Raw genomic sequence first — 11,889 nt, forward strand, 5'->3', positions numbered from 1 at the left:
GCAAGTTCATCTCTACCTACCCTTCCTCCTGCTGATTATGCTCCAGCCTCGCTGACCTAAAATACTAAAATAAATACAATTCCCTGGAGTTGCTGCACCCTTATATTCCATATATAAGCTGGGAGATTCAAAGTGGTCTTTAGTGATACATAATCATATTTACAAAACACACATATTCCGTACCTATGGGAGATTCTTATAGTAATGACCCCCAATGAATTGCACCTCCTAGTATCCATGTCTTTGGCAGTACCCTCCCACTTTAACCCTGGCATTGGTATGTGACTTGCTTCGGCCAATGAAAAATCAGCATATGTGATGATGCAAGCAGAGGCTGGGTAAGTGCCTGCACACTGCAGCTTGCTCTCTTGCAACCCCAAGGCCACCATGCTGCAAAGAAACCCCGGTTTTTGAGAGAAAGGCCTAGATTGTTTTAAATGCCCCTAGCACCTACCTCCCAGCCGATCACTACATAAATGCAACTGATGAATAAGCCAAGGGAGGAGGGGCATCAAAACCGCCCAGAACTGTGTGCAGTCACACGTGTTGTGGTTTAAATGTTTAAACACTTAAGACATTTTAAAATATTGCTGTTTAAATGTTTAGAGCCACTAGGTTGGTGAGTGTTACGTAGCAATAGAAACCTGATACAAGCCAACAGGTAAAGACATGTTTCCTGTCCTAAAAGGCTCTTCCGTGTCCCACCAGGACTGGCAGAACAGGGTATAAGGTTAATGTTAAGCATTTATTAAGTAACAAAAATCTTGCATATGAAAATCTGAATTTAAAATATAAAATGAAGTTGATAATCTGCTTTATACAAAGATTTTCCTCTGTTAATATTGAGACTATGATTCTAAGTGTAAAGCATTTGATTTATAGTTTTCATGACTATTGAATGAGGTAGCCATGAGCTGTATCTACAGCCTCTCTGAACTGCTACACTGACATATGAAGACTGTCAAATCTTAATCTTTTAAAAAATTTGGTTACTGGTAAGAGACAAAAAGACATACTTTATGAAAAACCTGAAAATCGTTTAAGTCAATTTAATATTTTGTCATGAAAGAGATCTATACCTCACTCAGAGAAGCCAAGGCCTCCATGCATAAAACTGTAAGAAAATTATAAGAGTATAAGAATAAGGGCAAAATTAATGAGTGCAGGTAAGTGCCCCGAGAGTTTAGAAAATGGAGAGACTCATCTGGACTGCAGTCTCCAGGAAAAGTCTTAGAGAAGGAAGCTTCTAGCTAACTATGGCAAACTGAACACATTCGCTCCCTCCTAATACTGCCTAGAATTATAGTACAGAGAATTTTTTCTGAAGGTGCAAAATAAGGACAAAGAAAATCAGAATAGACAACAGCAATGACTGTACAAATGTTTGCACAAACAGTGTCTGACTTGGCAGACCAGAGAAAGTTGAAATGGGAGGCACTGGAAGCATACCAGTCCACTTTGTGGGACCACCATGTTCAAAAATATACTCAGGGAATTAGAAGCACCAAGTATTTCTGGAAGCAGAGCTGCAGGCAGGAACGCTTTCAACAGACTGAATGTTGACATAAGCAGCAGCCTGGCCCCTCCTCAGTACTGCCCAGGTGTGGCTGTCCCTCCCTAACCCTGCCAGGGTCTCACGCTCTAGACTTGGCATACCACGCAAAGCCGAGATCAGAAGCAGCATCCTGCCAACAGGGGTATAGCATGAAAATCAAATCAGAGACCTCAAGTCCCCTTTTTCCTTCTCTCCAAGATCATTAACAGCTTAGCGTGTACTTTGAAGGAAAGAGATGGGGGGGGGGATGATCATTCAATATCAAAGACCTAAGAATACTCATAATCAAAGGGCACAGACCACAAACAGAGCTTCTGATCAGATCTGATGGACCTTAGTCTTAAATAGGAAGAGACAGCACAAGAATCACCAGCTATTTCAAGGCAGCTTCTAATACGACAGACAGATAATGAATGAGTCAAAGAGACTTGGAAGAACAAGAGACAGTGCAGGGAGTTAGAAAGAGAAGTCTAAAACAGCACAGTTAACATCTTAACTCAGACAGCCTCAGGAAATATTTCACTTTCATTATGCTATGAAGAAGATGCTATGAAATGAATATTCAGAAAAAGGAAAATTGAGTGATAGGAGAAATTCTATAAATCCAAATAGAGGGTTTAGAAGACTAAGTGGGGGGAAAAAAAAGACTAAGTGGAAACAATGTCCCAGAAAACAGAATAAAATTAAATGAGATGGAGAATGAGAAAAATAAAAGTTAAAATTGGTCTCAGAAGCCAATCATCCAAATAAAAGGAGTTAGAGAAAAGGGGGGGAAGTGATGAAAGGAGTAAGTAAGCATTCAACACAGGAGTTTCTAGACTTTAAGTAAACACCAAGTTGCAACAGAATGAAAAAAGATACAATGTGAAATCTCAGAAAAATGTTGGACAAAAAGCTCCTTTAAACCCAGAGAAGAAAGGTAAAGGTCAAAACAAAGAATCAGAAATTAAAATGGCATCTGATACATTTAACACTGGAAGTTAAAAGAGAACAACACCTCTAAAATTCTGAGAAAAAATTACTTCCAGCCTAGATAGTGAGACACAAGGGAAGGGGGCAGGGCACAGCCCCTGAAGGGATGGCACAGCCATTGAGGACAGGACAAACTGGTTAGAACCAAGACGGCAGAAGGCTCGACTTCAGTGGACCCTGAGCCTCATGGCACAGCCGCAGGTGCCACGACAGTTACTGGCTGACCATAAAAGGTCAACAAGTGGGGAAGAGGGAGCCCAATTCCTGGAAATTCCTACCCTGTCACCAAAATAGTTGGAATAATCCTCCTACTCGTTAGCATATGAAATTACAGAGCCCATAAAAACTAACAACCCCGCCCTTCATGGTCACTCTCTCCTGCCTACTGAGATGGCTGGCACTCTGTATATGGAGCATGTACATCCTTGAATAAACTTACTTTCAATTTACTGTGCCTCACTCTTGAATTCTTTCCTGTGAGAGACAGGAACCTATTCTCCAGCAACAATAGAACTCTATTCCCAGAATGTAGTATCTATATTCTATTCTATAATAAATGATCAAGCCTGAGGGCAGAACAGAAGCTTTTTTCAGGTAAGTGAGGTCTCAAATAGTTGACCTCCCTTGTAATTTTCCTCAGGAAGCTACTAGAGTCTGTACTCCAGCAAAACAAGGGAGCAAACCAACAAAAAAAGAAGATGTGGAATCCAGGAAGAAAGGGATCCAGCTCAGGAAAGGGAGGAGCACTGGGAAAGCCCAGGTTAGTGGGGGAAGGAGAACCACTCATCCAAGGATGACCACCATGTTGCCAGCCTGTCCAGATGGAAGCCAATGGACAATGACTTTCAGGAGGTCTAGCTCCAAGAAAAAAGGGACTACTTAAATATGTTCAGATACATTAAGAGGAGACTGATCCTTCTGTTGGAGTGTTTAGAGGATCATGAAAAATTAAAAGCAACAATTATTAACTCAAGGGAAAACAAAGCTGTACAAGCATGAAAATGCAACCAGAGAATACTGCATGGCTTGGCTCAAATGACATTGCCACAGGCTTAATAAAAAAAAATTGATCCTAATTCCCTGCTGGAATAGCTTTTAGAGGCTGGCCAACATTAAGTAAAGAAGAGATACAAGAACTAAGTGGCAGAGTGGGGAGGAAAGATTAAAAGAGTCAGAGGAATGGGCATGCTAGAAAGGGTTTATTATAATCCACTATATCAGAAAACCCACTATATTTCTTGGGAGAGCCCCGAGGTCATTCTGGTTATCATGACAATGTGAAGTATGCTGGTGAGGGAGCGTCACTGACATCATTAAGAAGCTACATAATTGCTATCCTCTGTAAACTATCCTCTACGGTAGAGGGTGCTTTTGCAATATTGGGCTCCTTACTAGCTACAGGGATCATAGAACCCCAAAATAGCAGAGATCTGGTAGCAGCACTTAATTACCAGAAGCCAGGTGGTCATGATGGCCATTGTGGGCAGCAAAGTCAGAATGGCAGCCAGTGTGGCTAACCTTTAGGGATCTATAGGACACGGTTTCCACAGAGGAAAGATACATAAATAGCCAAAGAGTTACTGCTTAATAATAGGCATGATATATAAATAGCCAAGGGATTACTGCTTGATATTATTAAACAACACCAAGAATGTATAAGCAGGAAGTTGAGATCAGCTGTCCAAAAAGAAAGTCATGAACCTTTGTCCAATTTCCAGACCCAAGTCAGTACTCAGATCCAGAAACCAATGACTGAAAGGAGACAAACAAATTGAGGACAATTTGATCAAAATGATAGTAAGGGGTTATAACATTAAATAAAATAAAAACCCATGGGGGCTACAATGATATAAATAAGGGAGAAGAGAAAGCTCTTCCTTTCAGTAGAAAGCCAACTAACACATGTAGAAGGAACAGTGAAATCAGAAACCACCATTTAACAAGAACCTTGACTCAGGCAAGAATCACCAATGATTGCTAAAACAGTAAATGGGAGTTTTATAAGAAACAGGAGATAACATTCACATAGCCTCAAATATCATCCCTGCAAGATACCTCTTAATTACAGAATATACAATAGTAAGAACAGTAACCTGGCAGGTACCATTTTAGCCACATTATCAAACTTAGCAGCGCCAGTAATGAGACTAATCTATACCATGTGTCCATTGCTGTGATGCTCCAAGGAAGATACACCACCACATAGGTGGTAGTTCTGCCAAAAATGCATGACTTGAGTTTGGTCATGTAGTAAACAAATCCAAACTGAAGGACATTCTACAACATGATTGGGCTGTACTCTTCAAAAATGTCAATTTCATAAAAAATCCAAAGACAGGCTGAGGAACTGTTGTAGATCAATGGAGACCAAAGAGATATGACAACTGAAAGCAATGCTTAACCCTGGATGGATGGATGGATGGATGGATGGATGGATGGATAGATAGTTTTGGATTTTTCTTTTTTTTTTTTTTTTTTTTACTATAAAGGATGTTATCAAGACAACTGGTAAAATCTGAGCAAGGTCTATGGTGTAGGTAATGGTACTATGATTCTGATTTGTATACTACAGCTATTTAAGAGAATTCCTTCTTTTTAGAAAATACACACTGAAGTGTTCAGAAATAAAGGTGAATCATGCTGCAAGTTAGTCTTAAACAGTTCAGGAAAAAGTATAATATATACACACACACACATATCCATCTATAGAGATAAGGATATAGCAAATGTAGCAAAATGTTAACATATGGAAGATCTGGGTAAAAGATATCTAGGAATTTTTTGTATTATTCTTGCAACTTTTATGTAAGTTTTAAATAATGTAAAAATTAAATATATAGAAAGGAAAGGAAGCTTCAATACCACAAGTATATTTACTAGTGATTCCCAGAGTCCTTCCTGAAAGAGGCCTATGGTCATTTACTCAAATAACCACATATTGGGGAAAAGTAGAGGAGACAGAGGTCGCTGTGCACAGGGTCCAAGGTGACAGTGATAACCACAAAACCAAAGCACCTACCTGACCTCCTCTTAGAACAGAGGTATTTGGGACCAGTAATAAACGGATTTCTGAACCAATCCTATCCATCTCACAGAGGATCTACTGGGTCCATGGAGCTACCTAGTGGTCACTTCTCCAGTTCCTGAATGTATAAATGGAATAGACGTAGTTATAAAACTCTCGCCTTGGACAATGATTACTTAAACATTGGGTGAAAGAACTGTGATAGGAAAGGTCAAATGAAAGTGCATGAAACTACCCCCACCTTTAGTCCAAATAATAAAAACCAAGATTGCTTCCCAAAGGAATGAGAGAGATTAGGGCCACTCTCAGACTAAGTAATGCTGTGGTGGCGGGTCATATCCCTACTTATATTCTCATCTAATCTACCTGGGTGGCCCCTTATAAAACCTGATGAATCGTGGTGGGTTGCAAAGGACTAGCACAAACTTAATCAAGCAGTAGCCTCTATTGTAGTTATTGTGCCAAATGCAGTTCTCTCTACTAGAGAGGATTAACACAGGCTATGGAATGGGGTCCGCAGTTCTCCATCTGGCTAACGCATTCCTCCCCACACCTGTCAGGAGGGGAGATTAGAAGCAGGTGGCATTGCCATGTGACGGGCAACAGCGTGCTTTCATGATCTTGTCCCAGATTATTAGCTTTCTTGCTCTGTCACATCACAGTCCCCAAGAACACCCAGACATTCCACACAACATCACACTGATCTACCATCTATGACATTGTGTTATCAGGTACTCTTGATGTCTCTGTAAGATATACGGGCTCTACGGGGTGGTAAATAAATCCTACAAAGATTGAGTCCTCCTACCAAAGTCCAATGCTCTGGAGCATTCCAGCATATTACCTCCAAAGTAAAGGACAATTTTTTATACCTTGTACTTCCTATCACTAAAGGAAAAAACACAATGCTTGATGAGCCCCTTTGGACTTTGTGGATAACATTGTTCACACTTGGGAATACTGTTCGGACTCATTTAATCAAATCATTTTGAAGACTTTCATTCCTGAATTGGGCCTAAAGTAAGGAAAGGATCAGTGGCAGGTTAAACCATGGTATAAGCAACCCTGACACTCAGACCGTCCTATTGAGGCAGATTCAATGGTACACCACAGGTGGGAAAAGGTGTCTTGTGAAGTTTCAGGCACGCTCTGAGAGTCACCGCACAGATCGTTAGGGTTCAGTGTGTACAGAGTGGAGAGGGAATTAGATACCATTTGAGAAATAGCTCCTGGTAGGCTAGAGACAGGGCATCCTATCATGGGAAATCTAGTGACCATGTGCCGTAAATGCCCGTCATGACCCATGTAGGCTCAGAAGCAATCCACCATGTGAGTAAAGTGGCACATCTGGGATCAGGCTCAAGCAGGTCTAGAGGTCACAAACAAGCTGCAAGAACAGGGATCCCAGCTTCCCACCACCCCATCACTATTCCACCGGTGCCCTTCCCTCAGCTCACACCTGTGACCTTACGATCAGCTGACAAACAAAAGAGGAGGAAAACAGGAGCTGGACTCTTGGGTTCAGACCCCTCAGGGATGAGAGTTTGGGTCACCCCATCAAATAAGCCATCTAGACAAGCAGAAATGGTAGCTGAGGGCGAGAATCACCTAGGACGAGTATTAGCTGTGACTTCAGGACCAGCCGCACCAGTGGGGCTGTACTCTTCCCACTCACTCTCCTCTTGTACATTGTCCTAGAGACTGGCCAGCCAGAATTCTGGAAAATCTATGCTTTCACGAAATGAGCTCAATGCGAGAAGCAGTGAATCTGAACAGGCTAGGTTGTAGTTAATGCTCCTAGTGTCCCACCCAAACCTTTGTTTTCATTTGTTTGTTTTTACTGAGTTGTACATATTCTCTCAGCTGCTATGAGTACTGGCTAATAATAGCTCACAGGCACCTGTCTATGGAAATACACTCAGCCAAGGGAAACTATTCTGCCCTGAAGGCTACAAATCCCACCTCATCAACGTTGCCAAAAAATAACAGGGTATAAGATACTGATATATGATAGAAAAGACAGTGTGATTTACACTCTAGACCACTCGCTCACCATCCACATGGATGAGCTATGCTTTACCTGAAACTACATTCCTTGCTCTGCTTCTTTCCCTACCTTATCCCACTCCCCTGCAGATTTTTCTCCTGAAAAAACACTCCGTAAATAAAATACATGCACCTTGAATTTTTGTCTCAGGATCCACTTCTAGGGTAGCCAGCCTCAGATATCTGTGACACTGATATGACTCAAATTTGAAAATCTGTGGACAAAAGTAATTCTTGCTACCAATTTTTTGCTAAGGCTTTACCTTAGTTAAGAAGTTAGCTGTTAAACAGCTTTAGTTCATGATTTCTCCCAGTGCTACTGCCTATTTTTAATGATCTTAAAAACAAAAAACCCCGAAGATGAGGATGAACTCAACTAACATGCCAGGATTGTCATCAAAGCCACACTCTCTTTTGTGTATCTGTGAGGGGACAGCGTGGAAAGGATCGGAGAATAGGCTAGGAAAGGTCTCCTGCTCCCCTCCATCACGCCAATCATGAAGCTCCAATGAGTGTGTCCATCTCCTTGTAGTCAAGTTTCTAACCATGTGACAAAAGCTGCACTTTAGGTCAAGTTGGCAGTGGACCAAAATGGACTGGGGCTGACCAAGGTGAGGAGAAGGAGACCTGCAGAGAGCCTGTTACAGAGATAAGAACTGGATATAAAATGGTGAAGGCCTACACTTTTCTTAATGGAGTAATCGGTACTGAACCCAGGACCATGCGTGTTGTATCATGCACTCTACCACTGAGCTATATACCCCACACCCCAGAAGGCCTATGTTTTTATGGCAGCAACATGAATGGAAGGAAGGAAGGAATAGAAATGAGATTTATTTTACTTTGAATGTCCTCAGGCCCCACCATCCTGTGCACTCAAGTAACACTGAAGCAATATTAATACCCCAAGTTCCCTGGATCATCATTGTTAGCTGCTGGTGTAAATCTCATCTTCCCCATTCATTCCTGGACCACTCAAAGGGACCTCTTAGGTGTTCAAACAAGCATGTTTCCATCCTTCTGCCTCAGTATCCTCCTGGGTGTTGGCTTCCTACACACCACGGAAGGATCATGCCTCAACGCCATTGACCTGAGGCTTCCAAAGGGCTGACTGCTATTCCCAAAGCATCAAAACTCCTGAAGTGACAAAGAGTGCTCCTTGAGTCCCAGCTGAAATCACACCAGAGCTGCTCTGTGTCCGAGCAGCATGGAGGAGACGAACGCTCTCCCCACCCCAGGTGGTTCTTCATGAAGACCTACAGCACACACAGCCTGACTAAGCGTTTCTCTTGAGTAGCTGATAACGTTGATTATATACCACCGGCTCACTTACTGAGTATTTCACAGGGGTATATGTTGCCTAGTCAGCTAGACTGGACAGCCCTTCAGGAACCTAGTGTTTTCTGTATATTCAATAGTATACATAGTGGTACAATGAATACTGGTCATGCTCAAGAGATCCTGCTTGAGTGATTAATTAATAAAGATGTGGACAAGATTCCCAGTCATTGCCACAAGAGAGGAAATGCCTTTATTCTACATGTGACAGAAGTGACTGTAAGTGGACTCTGTTAATTAATTTGATCGTATGACCATCTGTTCCTATTGGGGGCTACGATGTGCTGGTGCCCAAGACCTTTGGCAGAGTTAAACTAGAAATAAAAAATGGCTGAGACAGATAGTCAACGCACAAGAATGACCCTTGGACCTGTAAGAAGTTGATTATATACACTGTGGCTTACAACCTAACATGAAAATAATCCATCAATAGAGTAGGCTATGGGAAACAGAAAAGGGAAAGTTGCAGAGTTGAATGTTGGCACACCTACTCCCAGCCTTCAGACATAGGGAAAAGGGACCCTGAATCATGTTTTAAAACAAAACCCAAAAACAGTATTTTCTATGTGCACACACACGCCCTAAGAGGGAGGCTAATGGAAATACACTATTTTGTCCAGAGGCTGGTCCAGTAGCTCAGATGGAGACAGCACATTGTTCAACAGCAACAACACTTCAGATGTGATCACTGTGATGATGTGATGTATAGCAGGGCATCTGTATTTTGTCTTCCTCCTGTTCCTGGCACAGAGCTCCTAGAACCCTTGGAATTTCCAGTGAGAAGAGCAGTAAAGGCGCTGCTATGTTAGTGACTTCAGAAAGCACCTAAGGATGGGGGCTGGTTGCCAGGGGAACCAATCACGTGATTAGAGGGTTGAACTTTCAGTTCCACTGCCCTCACCCCCGCTCCTACCCCGTTCCCAAACTTCCTGGGAGGGGAGGAGCTGGAGGTTGAGTTCAGTCATTAATAGCCACTGATTTAATCAATCGTGCCTCTGCAATGAAACCCTAAGAAGAGAGTTCAAAGAGTTTCCGGGTGGGTGAACATGTGGAGATGCTGGGAGAGAGCAGAGAAGCTCAGGGCCCTTTCCCCACAACTTGCCCTATGCATCTCTTCCGTTTGGCTATTTCCACATTATATCCTTTTATAATAAATCGGTAATCTAGTAAGTAAAATGTCTCTCTCAGTTCTGTGAGCCACTCAAGCCAATTAATCAAACCCAAGAAGGGGTTGTTGGAACTTCCCGTCTAAAGTAGGTCAGTCAGAAGCCCAAGTGGTGACCTGGACTTGCGACTGGTGGCTGAACTGAGGGGTGGGGAGCGAGTCTGGCAGGACTGAGCCCTTAACCTGTGGGATCTGACGCTCTCTCCAAGTAGACGGTGTCAGAATTAAGTTGTAAGACACCCAGCTGGTATCAGAATTGCTTGGTGGTGTGTTTAAAACACACACACATTGGAATTGGTGTCAGAATCACAGTTGATGATCAGAATCGGGGTCATAAGCACTCACTTATGCAAATGCTATTAAACGACTACTTAGTAAAAGATACTCGGTCAGGTTCTTCATTTCCCCAAAGATATATACAAAAACAAACAAAATAAAATATGCTCACTAATAGCTACAAAGGCAGTTTGTGATGAATTCCTTGAAATTCATAGCATAATGTAATGGGAAATTAACACCAAGGATAAAATTGAATAGCATTTCATATTGTCTCAAACAGATAAGATTAAAAAGGACAGGAGAGTCAAGGTTTTTCCCCCCAAACCAGCTAATTGTTTTTCAGATATACTGTAGTTGCTAGATCAAGAGTATGGAAAAGCAAATCCATCATCACTACTGGAGTGACAATTCAAAAAGACAAATCCAGCTGATGGTGGACCAAGGATACCACTTTTACACAAAAACAGTTCTACAAAAGCAAGCAAGCAAGCAAGCAAGCAAACATGTGGAATAAAAGTTCAGAGCTGCCAAGAGAAAGTCTAGTAGCCAATCAACTCCTTCCACTGGTACAGCACCAAACCCCGCACTGAACCACCTCGGAAGTCCTGCGATTGAAGGGGCAGGCGTTCAAGGCAGGAGTTCGCCCAGGCAGTTAAATGCAGAGGTTGTGCTCCCTTGATTTTGCAGCCTTAGAAAACCGGGCCATTCCATTACTACTAACAATGTCAGCAGAGAAGCAAAAGCGAGAATGCTTTGCTTTTGAAGATAAATCCCCACAGGAAAGCTGCTTTGCTCTGTGTGGGTAGAAACAGACAAAGAGTTGCAAGAAAACGGTCACATCCTCTAACGCTTTTATCTCCTTGCTGCCTAGCAACTTTCACAGGTAGAGTGTGGAGAGGGCAAATTTTCACGGAAGCCAGCGAATAAGCAGACACCGTGTCTGCAATGTCACCTCTTATGCGCTTCAGTAACACGCCTCTGAGTTTCAGTAACACGACCTCTGAAGAGCTACCCCCAACCAAGAAGGTCTGGAGAGTGTTCTTACCTCTTTCTGTCTCTTCGTGTACAATCTTATTTCTGGTTGCTTCTTCGGCTTCCTCCTTAGGCTGCTGGGAGGAAGCGGAAAGTTGTTGTATTATTTGAAGCCAAAGAAATATAATGGTTTAAAAATAAGCAAATGCAAGCCTAATAGCATCAGTGTCCACCACCTTCTCATGCTAATATCTCAACATGACAGTCCCTGTTTCTGCTGGTGCCGCTCCAGTGACAGGGAGCACTGCTGGCCCCGGCACGGGTTCCTCCAGCTCCCAGAAAGAGCAGCCTCGTCTTAAGCCAAAATTTGACTCTCATGGATTCTGGGGAAATAGTAATAAAAGAATGGAGAGGAAAAGTGGCAACTGAATAGAAAACTATTTCCCTGAGCAGAGATGAGAGGCATTCACTAATGTAAAAAAAGCCTAAATCCAAAATACACATTTTTGGAGATACTATAAAGAATTTCTGACTTTC

General features: G+C 42.3%; 1 long non-coding RNA gene across 1 annotated transcript in view; it reads right to left on the minus strand.

The window, feature by feature from the left end:
• LOC116153509 (uncharacterized) overlaps positions 1-11,589 on the minus strand; it is a 219,019-nt gene extending 207,430 nt beyond the window's left edge. Inside the window, exon 1 of the long non-coding RNA XR_010380929.1 lies at positions 11,426-11,589. This is a non-coding gene — a long non-coding RNA (uncharacterized LOC116153509). The remainder of the gene's footprint in view (positions 1-11,425) is intronic.
• Between the last annotated feature and the right edge of the window lie 300 nt (positions 11,590-11,889).

Source organism: Camelus dromedarius, chromosome 5 (assembly GCF_036321535.1).
Source record: "Camelus dromedarius isolate mCamDro1 chromosome 5, mCamDro1.pat, whole genome shotgun sequence".
In the NCBI taxonomy this organism is placed as follows: domain Eukaryota; kingdom Metazoa; phylum Chordata; class Mammalia; order Artiodactyla; family Camelidae; genus Camelus; species Camelus dromedarius.